The following is a 23,075-nucleotide window of genomic DNA, read 5'->3' as shown; positions in this document are numbered from 1 at the left end:
CCCTCTTGTTTCTGTTGGAGCTTATCCCTATTTTTTAGAAATTCTCTCTTGGATGGCTTGGATGAAGAACCATGTAAAAGCTAATATGCTTTTACAAAGGGGGCCTGGGGACTGATTTATAAGAGCTGAAAACTTAAGACTCTGACCCTACAATCTGTTGCATGTTGGTGGTGCCCAATGGAAGATAATGTAAAGGCAGAACTGGAACTTTTCATATTTAATGCAGTTGTTCCCTGAGTTTTGTCCCAATATTGCCCTGTATGTTTTATTAAACATGAAAACTGTTAGTGAGCACTTTCTTTATGGCTTCCAAAAGTACTAGATGAAGGAGATAAGGATAGTTCTGCCTTGCAAAAAAGAAGAGGAATACCAGTTGGTACAGGGAGTGTCTACACCTTAGGCCACACAGAACCCTTCACAGTGCTGAACTCCTTTTGTATCTCTGCAGAGATGTGCTTAGAGACAGAGGGTGGGTTTCTGACAAGTCTGATTGATTCCTTCTCTCAAGATAGGGGGATATATGGACTTCAGAAGATACTGCAGCCCTTGTATGTCAATAGCAGCTGTGTAGCCTAAAGAAGTTACTCTGTCTCACCAAAAAATCTGTAGAGGCAAGCCCATATACTATGGCTGAGTACATAGGGAAGCATTTCCCCTTGATGAAATGGGATCTTGTATAATTCTGTTCCTTGTTTTATATATAAGGCTTCTCTTTAAAAGTTAGACATGAATAAATCAATTTTTTTCTTGAAAAGCAAATTCTCCTAGAGGAATAGTTCAAAACCTCATTCACTTCAAATTAAATTCACATCTTGGGTTTAAAAAACTGAGGATATGCTATCTTTGAAAGAGATCAATCAACAGGAGACCACTATCTTCTGCATTTGAATCCCATGAGACAGCACAACTAAAATAAGTCCTCATTTTGTTTTTAAACCAGCCTCCTTTCTTTGAAGTTGAGCTCCTCCTCCTACTGCTGCTGTTACTGGTAAATAATGTATGCCCTTGTGTTCCAAAAAACTAGGCATCCATCACAGCATTCAAACATCACTTACTTTTCTGGCTCACAGCTGTGGGAATTCACAGTGGTCCAAGGCAATTTTCTTCTCTCAAATGTGCTGCTCTCCTTTTGCTTCATATACTTCACAAAAAAGAAACCCCCCTCTACACAGGTGCATGAGAGTCTTGCAGATTTGTAGTTGAGCTCTGATATCAACACCAGCCCATCTGATATGATGAGGACTTCCCCATGACTGGATTCAGGGCTGTCCAACTGGTGGCTCTAGCACCTCATGAGGCCCATGAGGGGTTAATTTATGGCCCCTGGAGTCCCACCCAGCCACCCCTCGCCCCATTGCTCCAGCTGCACTAGCAGCTGGGATCTCCAGGTCCCCCCTCTCTCCTTCAGCTTCCACTTACTCTCCCCACTTTGGGGTAGGGGGAGAGAGGAGGAGGAGGGTGTTACAATGCTGTCCAGGGCCCTCGTGTGGGGTGGGATGGAAGAGGAGTCTATAGTTGCAGAGTTGAGAATGAGGCTGGCATGTCCATATGGTGTGCAGCCCAGGGGCCGTGGCTTGTTGGACAGCCCTGGCTTGACTGATTATGCTGCAAAATTGGGGCCTTCTCTTCTGTCTGAATCTTGCCTCTCAGTAGCAGATCCATGGTCTCAGCAAAAATACAGGACCAAAGAAAGAAAATTCAGTTGACTGGCAAAGTTATTTGTTAGTTCTGATCTCACATTAACACTTGCAAATCCAGCCTAACTCCACTGAAGATTATATAATATATTAGTTTTATACAGGTGTGAGAACAGATTTGATGTTTGCTCTCTGAACCAAACCACAAAGTGGAAGGCAAGGATGTAAAAGTATTAACATGTTTTTCCATTAATTTCAATGGGTTTTGGACTAGGATCATAATTGCATGTACACTGCAATATATTTTAATGCCTATCCTTACTGTATCTCTACTGCAAATGAGTTTACATGAAATCAGCAGCTGCGAAAAGCCATGTAGAAAGCCAGTGATGATTGGTAATATATATGTATTGATTTTTCTTTTTAATTATTTGGACTATATAAGCTTACCACATTTTCTCAGATGCTTTCTCCTTTTGTCACATACTGCTGTAGTTTTGTAGCTTGCAATAGAGTTTCTACTCACTTGTTTGTTACAGGCTAAAATGGATGGATGTAAAAGGCCCCCCTTCAGTCCCCCTTGCAAGGAAGAAGGAAAAGATCCTGGAAGGATGATTAGTGGCTGAGGACCCCACCACTCAGAGGGATATAAAGAAAAGGCCTCAGCAGTAAGATGCAGAAGGGCTTGGACAGTGGAGAAACATGAAAAGATTAGAAGGGCAGCTGGTACCATCCAGGGCTTATCCAGAAGACAAAAAAGAGAAATTTAATAAAAGGACTTTGCATGGAAGGGAAGGCCAGCCGTAACAGGCTTTGAATCAGTAGATTCCCTGTAGTCTCAACTCTAAGAGTCACCCAACCAGCAAGGCTTCGCCGAATGCTTGAACATGTCAGGTGAGTGGGGAACTTGGAATAAGAGGGAGGACCTGCTTGAAATGGGGACCATAAGGCCTGCACCATGTCCGGAAAAGGGGGCAGCACTGAGTTGTCGCAGTGGTCTTAAGAACAATAGATCCTGCAGTAAAAAGGAATCATGCTGTATTGTGACTCGATTGTTATGCAGTCACCTTTTAAACACATGAACTTATGTTGCAGCAGGTGGAAGCTAACCTGCAGGAGCTTAGCTCTTGGGGAAAGAGGTGTAAATTATCTCAGGCTGGCTTCCACTTTCACAGGTTAAACAAGCGAACAAGAAAGTTACTGCAGAGCAGATAATACATGTGTTTTGTTTTGTTTTCATGTACCCATACCATTAGGAATGGGAACTGTGTTCTCTTTCTGAATGTTAGTAATAAAAGGATTTAGAACGAAATAGTATCTCATTTATCTAGAAATATGAAAACAAAATGAAAAGCAAATAGAACCTTAATGGGGGGGGGTTTTCCAGATCGGGCATGGGAGGGAGGAGGGCTGTTTCCATCTGCTGCAAAAAACCCAACCTGCCCCTGGCTTAGACTGACGTTGAAACGAAGCAGAACATTTTCCCTTTAGCAAAGATTCTTTTTTTGTCAGTGTGTTGAGTTTCTTTTGCTTTAAGGAAGGTAGCAAAATGTAAAGGAATTTCACAATATGTCAGAAGTCTGAAGTCTATTAGTGCTGGATTATTGGGAATTGAGCAATTCAAAAAGCAGCTCTTTGAAAAGAGCAGGTCAAATGAGCAGTGTCAATACTCAACTATAGATCTGTCACTGAGGAACAGAAAGATTCTTTGTTGTAAAAGCCTAAGAAAGTAGCATTTGGACAGATCCAAATTCCACTGAAGTCAATAGGAGTTTTTCTATTGACTTCAGGGAACTTTGCATCAGCCTAAAGTTGGCAAGAGAGAATGTAATCGAAACACAGATCAGTGTTGAATATAATTAATGTCATTTTGGGGGAAAAAAAGCCCTTCTCAACATTGTAGATGGATAATGTGAGATTATGACACACTGATCCTGGTAAAATGGAAGCACCCTCTTTCAAAAATATGTCCTTAATTTGGTTGAGTCTAATGTCCTTTACTCTGACTTCCCACAGGAAAAAAGTATGTCCCTCTTTCCTTGCAAGCTGTCAGTCATGCAGCAATGAACATAGACATGGTATGAGTCACTCTTCTTTCAGTTCTAATCTCTGTTCATAGTGACAAATGAATCACAAAAAATCTCTTTCTGACTCCTGAAATCTTCTGTTTGGGGGAAAAATATTATATAGAGTGTGTGTGTGTGTGTGTGTGTGTGTGTGTGTGTGTGTGTGTGTATAAGAAAATGATGCTTAAGTTACCCCACAAAGGCTACAAACAGACATCACATTTTATTCCAGAACAAAGTGCAATTGTTCCCATGTCCATATCCGTTGCCCTGAGAGAGATCCTGAAAAGACTCACAGGATAAGATATATTAACAGCTTATCCTGAGACACTGCACAGTGTGTCTGAATGGTTATCCCAGGATTACATTACTGAATCAGTAGCAGAAAAGCAGTAGTGCAGTCATTCATTCACTAAACCCTGATTAGAAGCACAATGAGGGTACATGCCAATTCAGGACATTCCTGTTCCAGGCAAAGCACAACTTGTCCAGGAACAAATGCAACATCTGTTCCTAGCCTAAGAGACAATAATATTTAACATATACACCTGCTCACTTAAAGTGATCCTGATCCTTGAATATTTTGGCAAAACAGTTGTGGAAAAAAAATTCATGGATCCTAAGGGCCTGGAACATATGAACAACTTACTGAGAAATAAAAGCAGGTGTGGCTTTACCACACAACTGGTAAAATATGATAACTGCTAGTGTGCCCACCTTCCCCCAAGATAAGTGAAAGCTAACCCATGGCAACTTTAATTTGGGCTGTGCTACCGTGTTTCAGTTTCATGTTTCTACCATGGAGTGAGAGCATGTGCATAGCACAGGAGATGTGAGGTAATGCCTCACCCCTTTTTATTTAACATAAAGTTGCTTCTATGGCCATATCCTAAAATAGTGAAGACATGAAGTGAATGATTCTCTATGCATATCTGCATAATTCAGAGACATAACCTAGCACAAAGGCTTTTATCCCTAAACATTCTGTTAGCTCTCTGAAGTATGTTAAGCTAAGATATCCTCTAGGCAACTTCTCCATCTGGCCATACATCCATTTATTTAAGTTCTCATACAGTAAAATCTAAGCAATTATTGATGTCCCACTGGTCTTCTTGGTGTGTGTGTGTGTATATATACATATATAATCTTGCTATACAACTGTAGTAGGAAGCCAGACACCTGGGGCACGAGCTCTACAGAAAACCAGAAAGAGGAAGCAGCTTTAGAGAGAGTTGTTCTCCTTATTCTATCCTTTCAAAATTGAAAGATTTTTTTTTTTTGGCTGTAATCGTGTGCCATTGTCTCTTAACAGTGCAAAAATATCGTTTTTTAGATGACACTTTCACTGTTCAGTTCAGCTTTAACTTCACCTTTAAATTCACTCTAAATATTTTACCTACAACTTTTATAGTAATACTGAAAAGTACTGCAACTAAAAGATGCTAGGCCTTCTTTACACACAGATTTTGGACTGATTGTAACTTTTTTTTAGGGATGTGACTTCTAGGGAATACTTTTCTTGAAATAGACCAGTGTACAGTATGGATGGTTATATGAGAATTCAAGGGCCTATAATTTTCATCTTATTCCCCTTCTTGTTCAAGTAGAGCTATGCTAGTATAAGTTGCCTTTCTACTGTCATATTTACATCTATGGTAAAGGGGTGGTGTCACTTGAACTATACTAGTTCAGTTAAAGCAGTGCATCTTATGTATATAGATGAGGTCTTAGGGGAAAAAAAATCCTCAAGTCTTCCTCCTGCCCTTCACCAGTGCTGTTTCCACTATGTAGGGTCTTTCACATAGCAGATGAGTCAAAAAAAATGTAGATGGGTAAACCAGAAAAAAAGTTACGGGCAGGAGGTTGGGACATTTGTAATATTCAAAACTGCTTTTAACCGAGTTTCTGAAATTGATTAAACTTCAAGTTGATGATGCCCATTTAGGTAACAAAAATACAGCTAACAAATAAACATCGCTGGTTACTATGCATTTATTGGTAGGCATTTATTTTTATACTGCACTTGTGAATAAAAATGTACAAAGGGAACGTTACAAACCTTGTAATCACTATGCTCTGTACTGGCCATGTCAAATAGTCTCTTTGTCTGCTAATCATACTGCAAGAGACTCCTCATAGAAGAAGGAGAAACAGTGTTTCCATCCACACTTAGACTTTCAAAAGGCTAACTTACCTTGCCCCTAGTAAGACTGTTTAACAAAAAAAGGACTTGACTGCTCAACACAGTAAATTATTGTTGTATAACTGCAAAAAGATTGATATAGCATAGTTTAAGACATCACAAGATGATATATCAGCACAAATAGGAAAGCCTTAAATTATAATATACCCACTTTTCCTGTCATCATTATATATCATCATTCACTGAGGTACAGCACTTGAATTCTTGCTGAACTCTCTGGCACATGCCCATTAGACACATTTACTGCCAAATATATGTTCTCCTTAGTAAGCCCAGTGCTCCCATTGTTACTTAGGAAAACGTGTGACCTCAAGCCAGTAGAACCTTCAGAAAATAATTATAAAATTACATCTGAAAAGAAAGAAACAGAGGATTATGCCATTGTTGCATTTCTCACTATGCCATTCTCTGAAGACTCATTGGATTTTTTTTAGGTTAACAGCAGCAGTTTGAGGATTTTTTCTACCTATACCTGCTCCACAGTTTTGATAACACACAATTAAATACGTATTGTGGTGTGTACCCATTTGGGGGAGAACTCTGTTTCACCTAATGTATGACCTAAGTGCAGCTTGCAACCAACTCTGAGTTAGCCTACTAAAATATAGAAGCAATTCTACCACCCTCTCTGGAAGCATTAGTGGCCTTGTTATAGGAAAAGGATTGCCTTCCAGAAGTGGTCAGATGTCTCTAATTCCTATAATAGGAACACTTAAAACCTAGAGGGAATAATGAAAATACTCCTATATGTTAGTTGGTTAATTCAGAGTTGGGCACAAGCTGCACTTTACTTGTCCACTAGGTGAAATATAATTATGTCCTTGGTAAATAGTACAGCTGTGAAAATTCTATAAATACAGTAGTTGAAGCATAATACAGACTTGAAAGCTCTTAGGATAAAAGTGATGCAGTCTATCACTATTAAATTCTATGTAATATAAATAATCCTTAGAGTAGGAATGTTAAATATTGATTTGTACTGAAATAAAATGCAACACCCCAAACCCCCCCCCCACAAAAAAACCCCAAACTTTTTTATTATTATTAACTAAGAATGTAAGTAACATTTCTTTGTTGTTCCTCAGATAAAATTATGTCTTTTCTAAAAATAAATATTTAGCTTTTGATGATTTTTTTTTTTTTGAGGGGTTTTACCAATCAAATCTTTAGGCTTTATCCGAGGAACTGTAATTACAGCATGTTGGAACAGACTCCAGCATCACATGTATTAGCATCCCTGCCTGAGCTGAAAAATGGCAGTGGGGGCGGTTTAACTAAAGCCTTTAGTTAAAGCACCCCCACTGCCATTTTTCAGCGCAGGGGAACTGATACACACGATGCTTCAGGCACTTTAATTAGAGTGGCTCCCGGAGTACTCTCATAAGTACTTAATGCAATCAGAATAAAGTATAATCTAAAATCAACACACTTTTGGAGTTTAAAATGTCTGTAAATACTGTGTCAAAGCAAAGGTTCTACAGTAGATTATTATAGAATCATAGAACTGGAAGGGACCTGTAAGTTCATTAAGTCCCGTTCCCTGCCATGAGCAGGAAACTATTGGGCTCAGATGAGCTCAACAAGGTGCCTGTTCAGCCTTATCTTGAACACTTCCAAGGAGGGTGACTACACTGTCTCTCCTGGGAATGTGTTCCAGGTTCTGCTGACCCTTACAGAGAGCAAGTTATTTCTTGTATCTAGTCTGAATTTACCCTCTATTAGTTTATGCCCATTGGTCCTTGTCCTCCCTTGAGGTGCCTTCCTGAAGAGTTGCTCCCCTAGATCTTGATGTTCACCCCTGAGGTACTTGTAGGAGGCTATCGAGTCACCTTTCAGCCTTCTCTTGCTCAGACTGAACAGTCCCTGTTCCCGGAGTCTCTCTTCGTAGGGCCTACCCCTCATGTCCTTAACCATATGGGTGGTCCTTCTTTGTACCCTCTCAAGCTTATCCATGTCCTTCTTGAAATGTGGTGCCCAGAACTGGACACAGTACTCCAGCTGACGCCTCACCAGTGCTGAATAGAGAGCGAGGAGCACCTCCCTGGGTCTGTTGGCCACACATCGGCTGATGCACACCACAGTTCTATGTGCCCTTCTGGCAGCCTCATCATGCTGGTGGCTCATATTCATCTTCCGGTTGATCGTGACCCCCAGGTCTCATTCAGATGTTGTGCCAGCCAGTGGACCACCACCTATTGTGTAGTTGTGGTGAGGGTATTCATGCATCCCCAATAATATCAGGATGACTGATACATAGTAGCATTTTTTAAATTAATTTTCCATCCAGAACTCTATCACTCGATACTAATGAAAACATACTTTTTAAGTTGATAAGCAAGCTACTAAATTAGAACTCTTAAAAAAAAACAGTAAACTTCCATAAAACATTGTCAAAGGAGCATACATTATTCCTGACATCTAAACTGCATGCTTGCATCTTGCCATATTCATAGCTTACAGTAAACCAGTGCTATACATGAGGAATAGGTCCTTTGTTTGTAAACTTCTCGCTGTACACAACAGTAATAATGATTTCAATGAAATAACTCCAATTTGACAGCCATACCATCTTCTCAACTCCAGTGATGCAGTTATTTCAACTTTATTCTGACAAAACTGTAAACAGAAACTAGGTTTTTTTGTTTGTTTTGATATTGCCTTGAATTCCATCATGTGTAGTGTCACATAAATCAAGAACCAAATTTGACCCATTTGGGAGAATTTAGGAAGAACAGGAGGGATACCAAACTCTGAGCAAAAACAGAAGAAAGACATTCTTATTTTTATAGTCACTTTGATATAATATATCTGCATTTACCTAAATGTCATTCAGCAAACATGGCTTATTAAAAGAGCTCCATCTTCTGGTAACTAATAAGAAAGGACCCCTTCATGGATCTGTGTGTGGCAGGGAGGGGAAGCTGAAGCTTAAAATCATTTACAAAACTTAATGAAAAATTGATCCTGAGCAGCAAATGTCTGGAGTGGCATTCCATGGAGACTTTATGACATTTTTGTGTTACTGTAATTTGTTACTTGTTAACCTTGACTTCTAACCTTTTGTCAGGGAACCTAGTAATTATTGAATTAAAATAAAAGGGCAATATATTTTAGCAGCTTTGAGGAAGAAGAGTAATACAATACACAAAGAGTAACAAAAGGAAAAAGAAGATAACATACTGTTCATTTTGTGGCAGGTCATTCCTAGCTAGATACATATTTGGGATAGACCAAGGCCTCAAAAAATTTCTTTAGCATTCAGTGAAGAACAGAAATTATGTTTAAGAAATTTATGATTTCATGTATTCCTGGTCAGTCTATCTGACCTATACACTTATAAGGTACCCACACAACCTACAAGGAACCGATTCCATGAAAGACCTGCATTACCCAATATTCCCTTGATTTTACTGATTTACAAGCACTTGTTTGCCTCCAAGAGGGGATGTTGTAACCATGCTAAGGAAAACTGTACTGGTCCCCAGGCATCTCATTCCAAGATCTGTGGATCCTGACAGCATTTACAGGATGGTACAATGTCAGAAGTCAGCTGAGAAATTACGCTGAAAATCTTACTGCTTGTATCTGGTAGATACATAAGCAGATATTAAAGGTCTTGTAGCACTTTCTTGAAACTGTGATGGTATTAGAAAAAACTAGTTTAATTAAGACAAAGGATTACTGAACTGAGGGAGGGAAGATCTACAGCAGAAAGACAGATAGATGAAAACAAACAGACAGGCTTTAGATCAAAATTAACTGAAGCTCTAGTTAAGATATTGGAGCCTTATTCTTCAGGCAGCCCTGTGCATGGGGGAAGCCCCATTGAAATTGGGCTGACATAACTCTGGTTGTAACGCTAGGGCCTTAGAGAGCACCTGAAAATGCTGGTAGCTAATAATTGCTTTCAAATTAAAGGCCCAAAAATTGAGAGCTGGAAATGGAAGATTTGGAATTTTGGGACTGATGAGCTGATATCCTATTGCAGGGAATATAAATCAGGTAATTGATTGTTTACATTCCCATTTCACCATTACTAAATAGTTTAGTGCTATTTCATCATTACTGATTAATTGCGTGTTCTGACAAATAATATGAAAAGTGTATTTTCAAGTATTAATTTTTTACTCCTCAACCTGTAATGAAATTAAAAAAGCAGACAGGAAAGAATGTATCCCTGATGATCCATCAGATTTTTGTTATTTAGATTTTCAATAATTTTTTTGTTAATTTGTGTCTGGGGCAGTAATTACCGGATTCACTTTTTAAAAAAAAGTCCAATATCTTTCAGCGGTATCTCTAAAATCACAGCTAAGTGTATTACAGTTATGAACTGAGTATGGCTAACCTTGGAAAATTAGAAGTAGTTTTCTTATCATTATAGCAGTACAGTTTGGGATCAACCTTCCAATAAACATAGTGGGTCAAGAATCCTAACAGGTTTTAAAATGGACCTTTGATATGTTTATAAAAGGGATTATATGAGGTGGTGTCTGTGACACATGGGAAATAAACTTAGTGACCCAGGAAGTCTTTTCCAGTCGTATGTATCTTTTTTTATAGAACACATAAGTCAAAGGTATCAAATATGAGGCCCATGGACCAGATCTGGCCACAGAACCATTGTCTCTGGACTGATACTCCTGGTGGGTCTCTGAATTTGTGAGCAAGGCTGGGGGCGTTGCTGTGGAATTAGGGGTCATGAGGCCCCACTAGATGTTATCATGGGGGGTAGTGGCGGTAAGTGAGGGCCAATAAGTTTCCTTGGCCTGCTGATACTTGCTTCTCTGCTGCCTTCACCATACCCCACTGCTATCAAGTCCAGACTCAGTCCTACAGTTTGGATCTGGTCCAGAGTATGTGATAAATTTGACACCCCTAACATATGTAATCATGTATGCAATTGGGAATCTGCCAGGATTGACTTTGTCCCTCATCCTGTAAAGCTCCATGCTGTACACAACAGGGAGTACCAGATAGTTACTCTCCACACCAGTTATGACCACACGTCAGTAATATAAAGCACTACATCCCAAATTTTCAAAAATGGCCATAAATTTAGAGTTCCCAAATATGCATCTTAAATCTGACATTCAGAAATTATGAGCACTCCATAAACCCCCGTGAACTTCCATTCTGGACTCCTAAAATGAAGTCTGAAATTATCTCCAGCTGGCTAACTAACAAGAGTGGGAACCAAAATCAATGGTAAGTTTTGAAAATTTTGATGTAGGCACAGTCATCTCATAGTAGATCCACATGCCTTATATGCCTCCTCCTTTACTCTCTAGACTACAGGTAAAAAATGGGTGAAGCATATGTGATGAGTAGAACTAAGGAGAGACATGGGTTTAAGTTTGACACACCCTCCCCATGTAAATGTAAATCTAGTATATACTTAGCTCATCTATGTGCTCCCATACTCGATTTTACTCTGCAGCTAATCAAGTCTACCTGGCACCTGCATGGAAAACCTCTGATATATGATCCTGTTCCCCTTTGCAACCTGTGCTGCCGATCAGCCTTTAAGTATGAACTTTTACAGGTAAGACTGTATAACCACACAAAATAGAGGATTGCAGTGGTGACACATAGAGGGTGCTCATGCACCCTCTGAGAATGCTGGTGCACCTCTTGACAAGCTACACTCCCCGCTTAGGCGATGAGCAGGGAGGGCAGGCTGGAGTGCTGGTGCCCACCCTGCAAGCACTGGCCAAGGAGTGGGGGCAACGAGTGAAGTGTCGCTGGTACTTCCAGGAGTTGAGGCGGTTGGTGAGATTGGCTGTGGGGGGACGTCCCCCCACTGGTTGCTGACTGGTCATTGAAGGGATACATGCCCCCCCCCACACACACACACACACAATTCAGGTGGCACCAGTCGCCTATGGAGCATCAAACACTTCAGAGGAAAAAAATGTTAGTTAGTACTTTTTTGCTGTCACATACAGGCTGGTATTTCATTTTACATATAATATGTTTCAGTGTTTTGTTAACTAGTTTTCCCCAATGGTTCTTCATCGTGAAATTGCAAACCCAACGAGTAGATGCAAGTACAATGCCCTTTGACTAAGGCTCAAAGGAGTCTGTAATACTAAGTTGCCTAAAAGTCTGGTTCTTTCTGCATTTTTCTTCTGTTCAGGAAGAAAAGATATCCTTGGGCTTGTTATAGATTTCAAAGTTATTCTTTTGAATCTTCTTGAAAACCTCTCTGAAACTGAAGATGTTCAGCTCTAGCTTGGCTTTGGTTCAATAAGTTTTTTAGAAGTATGAGAAGTAATGAAATTTTGACCCATCTGATTTGGGATTCCACCTGTTCCACAAGCTCAGCATTACTTTGATCTGAGGTTTTAGTTCAAGCCTATCTATAATAATAATAATACTCTTGTCCTACATTATAGCAGAAAAAGGAAAAATTACTTTTATTAAAATTGCAAATCATTCATTATATCATTTACACCGAGCTTTCTCCAGCTCTTGCTTTTCATACTGAAAATTATTAGGTTCTGTTTCTGCCCACAGGTAAACTCTATGGAAAGTCTGATTAAAATTGGTTTAGCCATTTCTGTGCATGGTGACAGCAAGGGAAGAAAAATACATCTTTCCAATATAAAAATATTCTTGTGTTTTTACTGTTAGAAATTTTTGCAGTCAAAACTAAGAAGGCATGAGAAGTGAAGCTGTGCATACCCTTATTACAAAGGAAATTTCTTTTTTGATTTCATCAGGGTGCAAAGGTCTGAAAGCTGTGCAGATAATTATTTGCATAATATTGACTTTATTAATCAATCTCTTTAAAAATCTGTGATACCACTGGTTTAAATGGTAGGACCCTTGGCTTACTTCTTGTATGGGAATACACCTGACATGTAACCTTGGCCAGTTTGCAGTATCTCTTTTTCCTTGCTTACTTTGTCTTGTTAGTTCTTCCATTTATGCGCTGCAGTAGCATAGGTAGGAGAAAGCAAGAATGGCACCAGACCCCATGCAGATATAAAAGGGATACCAAAACATGTCCTGAGAACCCCTTCCAGGTTAGCTGCTGCAGCCACAGCACAGCAGTGGCAGTGATCCTGCACGGCAGTGGCTGGGGTCTTTGAGTCTTTGCTGTGAGGTAAGATTCATTAATACCCCACTTTTCCACAAGCTGGGCACAATATCCTCTATGTTCCCTCCTCCCCTGCCCACCTCTGCTTTTCCCAGGGCACCAAAATAGCCACTACAGCTGTGCAAAAAGGCTATGTTTCATTTTGGTTTCAAATTTGGCTGTTTTGGAGGACAGTGTTTCAGATCTCTGTTCTGTTTCGATTCAGCTGAAATGTGTTTTGGAGTTTCAGTGCTGTTTCAGTGCTGATTTGGAGATTCGGATCAGCTGAGGAGGGGTAGGCACAGTCGGGCGGCCCCATGTTCTCCTGTGACTCCTCCAGCTGCGCCTTCCTCTCCCTGGGTGTTGGGACGGGGGGGAAGCCCCATGGCTGCCCTGCCCAGCTTATCCCCTGCCCAGCCCCAGCCTCCTGGCACTTTAAAAAAAAAAAAAAATGCTCCACACTCAGCAACAGTGATCAGGGCCCCTGAGGGCTTGTGGCAGAGCAGTGGGAATCGTGCCCCCCACTCCGTCTGGCACCCACGTGACAGCTGTCCTGTTGTGCATGTACAGCACATCTCAGCAGGGGACTGCTCACTGTCTGGGAGCTGGGGTGGCTGCGGCTACTCTAGCTGAAAGGTGGAGACAGCCCAAATGGCAGCAGGTCCTTCCGGCTGCCACCACTACCACAGCCAGCCCCAGCCCTGTGATCTTGGCAGGCACCCACACTGCATAGCCTCAACCCCATGATGTGTCCCGCACCTGCTCCAGGCTTGGTCGCCAAGGCTCAGTAGCAGCAGCACAGGAGAGAAGCTGCTGGGCAGCATGAGGTAAAATCACCCCTCCCTCCTCCTGCTGCTGGTGCTTCCTGGTGTAGCCCCCACAGAGCCCGTACCAGGCTGCCCTGCATCTACACTACATCAGCGCTGCTTCTGGGCTGCCCGGTGGGGCAGAAGTGGCAGCACAGAGCAGATGCAGGGCAGCCTGGCATGGGCTCCAGGAGGCTATATCAGGAAATGTCAGCAGTGGCAAGAAGGAAGAGACTTTTTTTTTTTTTTTTTTTTTTAAGTGCCAGGAGGCTGGGGCTGGATGGGGGCTGGGGCCAGGCAGGGCAGCCATGGGGCTTCTCCCATGGGATCCCGCACTGGGGCAGAGGCAGGCACAGCCAGAAGAGCTGCAGGAGAAACCTCTGTGGCTGCCCTGCCCGGCCCCAGCCCCTGCACAGCCCCAGCCTCCCGGGACTTTAAAAGGAGGGCTGTGGAGCTGTGCCAGACTATTCCCAAGGGCACCTCCAAAACATTCCAACACATTTCCAAAACTTTTTGGATGGTTTTGTTTAGTTTTGGAGATGTTTTGAAACCTTCCATTTCACTTCAGATCCAGTGTTTTAGGCACCCAAATGGGCTGAAACACCTCCAAAATGAAACAGCTGCTGAAATTTCACACAGCCCCAATAGCCAGCCTCTGGACTGTCTCTTACAATCTAAGCTAAGACACTGAAAACTTTCCCAGATATTAACCCTAAATATTCTATCAGGTATTTGGCTTCACCTTGCTTTCATGTAGGAGAAACCTTAGCACTAGGTAGAGGGCTGTGGGTGGTCAGGGATTGCTGCTGGCCTCTGCAAACACTGCCGGCAGCATCTGCAGATGGCTGCCAATGCCTGGTTGGCACTCGCCTTGCCACTTCCCACTCCCCCCTTGCTGCTGACAGCACTGGCAGTGTCTGCAGGAGCTCCCTGTTTACTGCCACCACGCTCCTGCCACTGCCAGTGCCACCATGCCCCCCCCCCAGCCACCAGGGGCATGTGTCATTCATGGTTACAGCCAGTGACACTTGGATTATCCATGTCCAGGCCCCATCGCTCTCTGTACCTATGTGCTAGGTACATGAAAGCAAAGTGAAATCAAACACCTGTTAAAATATTTAGGGTTAATACCTGGAAAAGTTTTCAGTGCCTTAGTTCAGAATGGTTCCTTGCATTTCAGCAATTAGATCCAACTAAGTGTTACTTCGCAACCTAAGACAAGGATGCTGTTGTCTGATGATTGGGGCTCTTGTGATTTATGAGCAAGGGCAAGGAGTTCTAAAAACAGGAAAGTTGCCTTATTTAGCTTTGCATTTGAGGGTTTAAGCTGTATTTAGGGACTGCAGCAGGAGACAATGCTGAGTTTCCTTTTGTTTGTATTCTTGTAGTTACATGAGTATCTGTACACTAAACCCCAGAGAGGGGTGGCTAGAGGTTGGTTATGTTTTGTTTGGAAAAATTTGTGAAGTTACTTAGCTGCATGACATTGCTCCTGCAAGTAGATAGGCTATTGAGTGCTCTCAATATCCAGGAAGGGTCTTGAGAAAAATGATAGGAAAAAAGAAAACATATGAAAGGGCTAATTCATATAGCGGAATGCTAAAAGCAAGTCTTTAGCCAGATGAATAAGTTGTTTATAAAATCAACTGTGAACAAGCTAGAAAGGAGAATAAACCTCTTGTCACTGTCCAGTGAAGTACATAGAGTGGCTCTATTTGTGTAAGGTGCTTCTGTGTTGTCCTAGAACTATATTATCTGGGCCGCCTACTACAAGTCACCTTCTCTCCTCCGTAGTTATTTATTTCATCTCTATTAATGAAACTGTATAATAAGAGCAATCTTATCACAGAAGCTCCGTGGATGTTTTTGCAGTGTATCCTGCAATTATATATTGAAGGTGATGAAATAATAATATCCTTTGATGTATCTTCCCACATAGGGACCTGCAAAAGAAACCACTTGAGTCTTGAAAAAGGAAAACTAAAGAAGCTGTTGGCAAATAATTACAAAAAAACTAGTTAAGATCAAATTGCCTAAATATTCCTCCTGTCACATGCTTAGAAAATTCATACTGTCTAAAGAAAACCACCAAAGATCAGTGAAAGGTAGGAAAGATAGATGAGCATCTGGAAAGAAATAAAAACCCTACAAAAAGATGAGCCTATTGTTCATTATACATCATTTTAGTCCATATTTTCTTTCCCCTGCTCTTCTTATGCCTCTGTGCAAAGGATACATATTGCAGATAAACTGATTAGAAATACACAGATGCTGCAAATAAAATGTTGCATATCTGAACAAAATAAACATATGGCTGATGCCAAGAGAAAATATTAATTTGTCAGTAAAATGTGTAATTGTAACTCGCCACAAATTTGGCAAAGAAGCAAAACACATTCACACACAGGAAATCAATGCCAGAAAATAAAACAACTAAACTGAATAAGACAAGTTACACGCCATCAACAAAGTGGCCAGCTGCAGCTGCATCTTGAGCTCCCTGTCTAGCAGGGACTTGGGGCCAACCCACAGAGTTTGTTCTATTTTTGACAATGGCACATTCCTCCTGTGAATTAGATTACAGAAAAATTATAGCCAGAAAACAAACTGCTTGCACTTACTTCAAAAGAGTGGCGTATCCTCACAATAGAAAATGGGCACAGCTGAAGGAGGAATCTGCAGTTCCTTTAAAAATAAAATTTGACTACATTTTCCTGTCCTTTCCTGGTTTAAAATATAGATCAAACGCTAACTTAAGTATAGGAAACTCCATAGATGAAAAAGCACTCAGGAGATGGCTAGAAAATATCCCCTATTTATGTAATGGGATCAGGTCTCAAACCCATGGAAAGGGAAAGAATTTATTTTTAGAATCCTTGGCATTTTGTATGATAGGAATGGATTGGTTCATTTTTCTCTTCAAGTGGACAGATTTGTGGCCCAGACAGCTGGATGTGGTCTGCCGATAATGAAATGCCCTATTATTTGTAGGGAAATCAAATAATTATTCCATGAATCCTATAGTTTTCTTCCCTTCACTGCTCTCTCTCAGGTTTATCTGCCTACCTTTGTGAGGTTGTTTCAAGTAGCATGTAATCATTGACTGCTCTGTTTATGAGTGCCTCATACATTTTCCATCCACCCCCTTCTGAGTGGGGTAGAATTCACAGATGGAATTAATGCTGCTGTTTGCAACATTTACTTTCATACCCATTTCTGTTCAGGACTCCAGCAGACTAGGAGACAGTTGAAAAGAACGAGTGCTCCCTAGACACATACTCAAACCACTGAGCCCTGACCATCCAGAAGGATTTATCGTGTAGTCAGATGAGAAAAAAAGTGATGAGTAACTCTAACTATTCTTGTACCATTTCTGGGCCCTGGAGTAAACTTTGGAACACAAATGAATTAAAATGATTTGGAGCACCTCTTGGTTGATGTTTTACCTTTCATTTAAAATGTTTTAGGAAGTTGGAACACAGATAATCAGGCTACCACAGGTTTCATGCTATCAAAAGGAATTCTTTGTTTTGTCCCCAAAACATCAGCACAGTAAAAGGACAAATAGGGATGCCTCCAAGCAAGAATACAATTGTACAGTGTTTGAACATTAATTATGCTACACAGAGCACTAATTTTGGTCAGCAGTCAAATCCTAGAAACTATCCTTGTTGTCTGATCTGTAAAGCAAGATCCATACTGTATGTGAGGAGCAGGCAATTATCTTGGCTGGAGGGCTGCCTAACAAGTTTTGGTGAGCTGTCGAGGGCTGCAAAGGTAGCCCTGCCCCCTGGTTGCCATCTTGGGACTGGAAGTTCCACCCCTGACCTTTGCCACCAGGACTCCCTCCCCTTGCCCTCAGAAGTACTCCTTTTCTGAATGGGGAATGGGTTTTGCCATCTTGCAACCAGAAAAAAACAAATTATATGCTAAAAATCAAACATTGACAATAGCACTTCAATTTTATTTTTTTTAATATTTTTCTCCTGATTTGTGTGTGTGTGTTTTGTGTATACAGATGTGATTGCATAATATCTCAAAATGAAGTCTTAGTCTTGTATATTGTGGGGGAGTGTGGAGGAGTGAGGGGGTAAGGGTGGGTGGTTATGGTGTTTGTGGGGGGCTGTAGGTGTGTGTAGCTGTGTGTATGTAAAGTGTGGCAAGTGTGTGTGGGTATGGGGTTTGTGAGGGACTGTGGGGTGTTTCATAGTTTCTAGGGTCGGAAGGGACCTGAGCAGATCATCTAGTCTGACCCCCTGCCATGGTGTGTGGAGAGGGAGGGTGGCTGGTACATGCATGGGGGGGTGTGTGGTGGTATGTGTGTGAGTGTAGCAGTGTGTGGAGCTCCCCCCAGAGGTGCACGGGTGTCTGTAGTGGGGAGGGTGTAGCTGGGTGTGGTGTTTGTGGGGGGTTTGATTGTGTGCAGGGGAGAGTGTGGTTGTGGGATTTGTGGGGGAGGGTTTGTGGGTATGGTGGGCTGTGCAAGGGATCCCCTCATGTGAGTGTCCCCAATCTGTTCAGCCCCTGCCCCCACCCTGCAACAGCCTGGAGCCCACGTGCCGTGCTGTGCCCCCCTGCTACCACCAACAGCACACAGCCCCAGTGCACCCCACGCCTGCTCCAGACTCACCTCTGCTGGAGCAGATCAGCCAGAACCCAGGCACAGCCCAGACCTGGACCACTCCGCACCACCCACAGGTGGTGGGTCCTACTGGCCCCTGGGCACACAGCGAGGATGGGGTGGCTCCATGGCTGAACTGCCTTTCTAGGCAGCCCAGGGGGCAGCAGCTCCTTCCAGCTGCTAACGCCACCACCCCCAGCCCCAGCACCATGGTCTTGACAGGGACCTGCACAGCATAGCCTCAACCCTGTGTGACCTGTGCCTGCTCCAGGCTTCCCTGTCTAGGCTCAGCAGTGGCAGCACAGGTGAGAAGCTGCTGCTCAACATAGGTTAAAATCAGCCCCTCCCCCTCATGCTGCTGGTGCTTCCTGGTTTAGCCCCCTAGAGCCTGCACCAGGCTGCCCTGCATCTACACCACATCACTGCTGCCTCTGGGCTGCCTGGCAGGGCAGCAGTGGCAGCACAGAGCAGTTGCAGGGCAGCCTGGCATGGACTGCAAGAGGCTACATCAGAAAATGTTGGCAACGGTGAAGGGGAGGAGCCACTTTTACCCCATGGTGAGTTTCTGTCCTGTGCTGTTGCTACTGAGCCTTGGTGGGCAAGCCCAGGGCAGGTGCAGGGCACACAGGGCTGGGGCTGTGCAGTAAGGATCCCTGCCAGTGCCATGGGGTTGGGACTGGCAGTGACTACAGCTGGAAAGAGCCACCACCACCTGGGCTGCCTAGAAAGGCAGTCCAGCTGCAGAGCCACCTCAGCCCCACTCCATGCCTGGGGGGCAGCAGGATAGGGTCTGCGCCAGGTGGGACCAGGGGACCCACTGCAGGCTGGACGAAGACCCACCATGGGCTGAATCCAGCTGGTATGGAGGATTGAGCTCCACTTTTTGCTTAGCTGCAAAGCTCCATGCACACTGAGAGTTTAACCACACCCACAGAATAAAATAACCTCATCCTTTATGGACTGGTTAATCTCTTTTTTTTTTTTTTCCTCCTGCCATGACTTTGATGAAAAAGGTAAGAAGATAAACAGAGTCTTGAGTGACGGAGTTGTTACTGTATCTGCGGTTCAGAAAACTGACTCTTCTTTGCAGGGCTCCACCTTACCCAAACCCTGCCCTTACCACACCTGTTGTTTCAGTTGCATATTTATTAAGTCTCTTCTAAAATAACACTCTCAAAATATTCTATTCCGTCTCTCTCTCGGAACACTCTTGTTCTTGGTCACTTGCCCCATTCTTCCCCGCATGGGTCCCAAACAGACCATCATATAGTTCAACTCTGTCCTTATCTAATGGTGTCTGAGTATGAGGGGGTCATCTCCATACCCAGTTTCACTTCTCTCTTTCTCTAGATTGCCTGGAATGTATCCAAAGTCCCCCGGAATCAGAGTCACATACTGGGTTGTCTCTGTGGTCTTCTGTCTCCCATTTTGCTGGTCTTTCTTTCTTTGGGACTCTTCTTCTGGTGCCCTCTCTTGGCTGTGTGATGTAGCACTCACACAGACCTTCTTCTGTGACCTTTTTTTTTTGCTTTGGGAACCAGCTCCACATCCAGTTCCCCTTTAATTCTTCCCAGCTCTCAGCTGCATCTCCCACAGCTGTCACTCTCTTGCCACTTCTTCCCCCCCACCCCACAGCTCGTTTTTTTCATCTGCATCTCCCTCTCTGTCATCAGGGCCTCTCTGCCCCACTCTAGGTTCATTGCCTCATTCCCCATTTCCCATGCTCATTACTGAGATAAGTTCCTCTTTTCTCTTCACTCCCTTGGAGCTCCATGACAGGGCAGGTTTGCCCTGACACACACACCTATTATGGTATGCCTAATAATTAATAACTAACTACATTTTGGGGCACAATTAAGGGAATTTAGCCTCACAGTGGGTGCATCTACAGGAGATGCTATGTTGATGTAGTTCATCGCTACAATGACATAGCATCAGTGGGCAGTAACTATGACACCGTAGCTACTACACAGGCGCAACGAGCTACTGTGCAGTAGGGTCAGAAATTACCTTTGCACTACCGGGACTGTGCAGTACAAACCATGTATAGATGTGCCCAGTATACAGTACATTTATACTATAGTTTTATGAGTGAAAATACTATTTATGTTATATTGTCACCTAAAACAATTAAAAGACATCCAGGAAAATGCAAAACTACTATGTGCAGCATAGTCGCATGTTTTTGTTTTGTTACCTCAGCAGTCCACAGTAATGTCTGCTTTGGGCACACATTGGCCACAGCTGGGAAGGTCATTATCAAGCAGCTTGTGTCCACTAGCTGCTGTTGAGAAGGTGTGGATATGTAAGCTTGTGTGTGCTGAATGTACTTTGACCACTGCTAAGGATGCCATTGCCAAGTAGCATGAGGAAATGGTGGGAACTTAGTAGCCATTACTCCATGTCAGTTGTTAATTCCCAATAGATTTTTCTGCAGGTGAAGGTAATAATGAGCTTAGATTTTTTTTCATCCATTTCATAGCTCTAAAAAATACAAAGAAAATAAACTGATGACAAGTATAATAAACTCCACAAGATATTTTTTCAGCTGACTTGCATTAGTGATGAAAACTTTTGGAAACAGCTTTTTGTAAAAAAAAAAATAAAAATCATGACACAACGAAAGGCCCTAATCCAGTAATCTATTCTATTATAGCTTGCAGATTCCAGTGTACAGCAAAGGCCAAAATTATAATAAATGTAATATTCAAACAAAATCATACTTAAGGAATTGCAAAATTACATTTGCCCTTTACCAAATGCTTTGGTGCAATAATCACTTTCCAGCAAACAGTTTCCTGCAGAGTCTATAATAAGAATAATGTTCCCTGTGCTGTAAGCTAAACTGTGCACTATAGCTGGCTGCTGTATATGTTTCTGCTGAGCTGAGCAGAGTTCATCCTGGCTCTGTGGTGTGAAGGTCAAGCTTCTGAGCTTGTTATGTCATACCGATTTCTTCCCTTGATTCCCTTTTTTGCTTAAATTGCCTCTGCGCAGTTGAACAGACTGTTTCACATCATTATTCTCTTGATAAACAAGCCTACAACAAGCAGCTGTTTTCGAGAGGGAATCCCTTGTGCACCAGGGTGCTGACGTTGGATAAGGACAAATAAAGCAAAAGGAATTCATAAAGGTTTGCCTGAACAAATATATCAGGTTGACCCTGATGACCTTTACCCCCTCCCCCGGCTCCCCATTATATTAATTTCCTATCTAGGTCTGTAGAAGGGACTTGGTTTGTTTGTTAAAAGGTTTGTAGAAAGTTAAATTTTCATGACTACTCATGCAAAAATGTGTCTGTGCATATTGCATGTTCTGGAAGTGTTAATGCAGCCCTCAAAATCTCTGTGATTTCTCTTGGGTATTTCGTAGATTTCAGAAACATTAGGGCCGGAAGGGACATCAGAGGATCATTGAGACCAGCCCCCTGCCCCAGGGACAGGAATTTATCAGGGGTCATAGGATCCCAGCAACATCCAATTTACTCTTGAACGCATTCAATGTAGGTGCTTGAACCACCTTCGATGGCAGACTGTTCCAGATGTTGGGGGCTCGGACAGTAAAGAAATTCTTCCTTATGTCCAGCCTGAAACAGTCTTGGAAGAGTTTATGACCATTAGACCTTGTGATTCCTTGGGGCACTCTGGTGAACAAACATTGCCCCAGATCCTGGTGATCACCCCTTATAAACTTACAGGCAGCCACCAGATCACCCCTGAGCCTACACTTTTCCAGGCTAAATAGTCCCACAGCTTTCAGCCTCTCATCATAAGGTCTGTTTTCCTGGCCTCTGATCATGCATGTGGCTATTCTCTGGACTCTCTCAAGCTTCTCTGCATCCTTTTTGAATTCTGCAGCCCAAAACTGGAGGCAGTACTCCAGCTGTGGCCTCACCAAGGTTGAGTACAACAGGAGAATGATGTCCTGGGGTTTGCTTCAGAAGCATCTATGGATGCAAGCCAGCATTGTTCTCACTTTACTAGCAGCAGCATCACATTGATAGCTTATGTTCATCTTGTGGTCAATCATGACCCACAAGTGCCTTTCACCTGTAGTGCTAGCCAGCATAGCACTGCCAAGCCTATAAGCATACTGCAGGTTTTTCTTCCCCAGGTGGAGAACCTTGCATTTTTCAGTGTTAAACACCATCAGGTTCTCATCCACCCATTTCCCGAGCCCCTCAGGGTAAGCCTGGATCACCCTCCTGTCCTCAGGTGTGTAATGAAGATGTTGAATAATATAGGTCCAAGGACAGGGAATTGAGGGACCTGAATGGTCACAGCACACCATGATAATTGACTTCCATCAACCACCACCCTCTAGGTCCAAGCATGGAGCCAATTCCCCAGCCAGCAGATCATGATGAACCTGAGGCTGCAGCTGGCCAGTTTTGCCAAGAGGTGATCATGGGATATCAAATTGAAGGCTTTTTTGAAGTCAAGATACATGACATCAATTTCTTCTCCCTTGCCCTAGTGATAGGTCACCTGGTCGTAAAAGGAAATAAGATTGGTCAAGCAAGACCTACCCACAACAAACCTGTGCTGGCTACCCCTCAGGATGTTGCCGTAGGCCAATCCATTAAGAAAGGCCTCTTTAATAATCTTTTCTAAGATCTTCCCCAGGATAGAGGTCAGGCTGATGGGCCTGTAGTTTGC

Source organism: Crocodylus porosus, unplaced genomic scaffold (genome assembly GCF_001723895.1).
Source record: "Crocodylus porosus isolate Cpor-Errol unplaced genomic scaffold, CroPor_comp1, whole genome shotgun sequence".
Lineage (NCBI taxonomy): Eukaryota > Metazoa > Chordata > Crocodylia > Crocodylidae > Crocodylus > Crocodylus porosus.
This window is presented reverse-complemented; position numbering follows the sequence as displayed.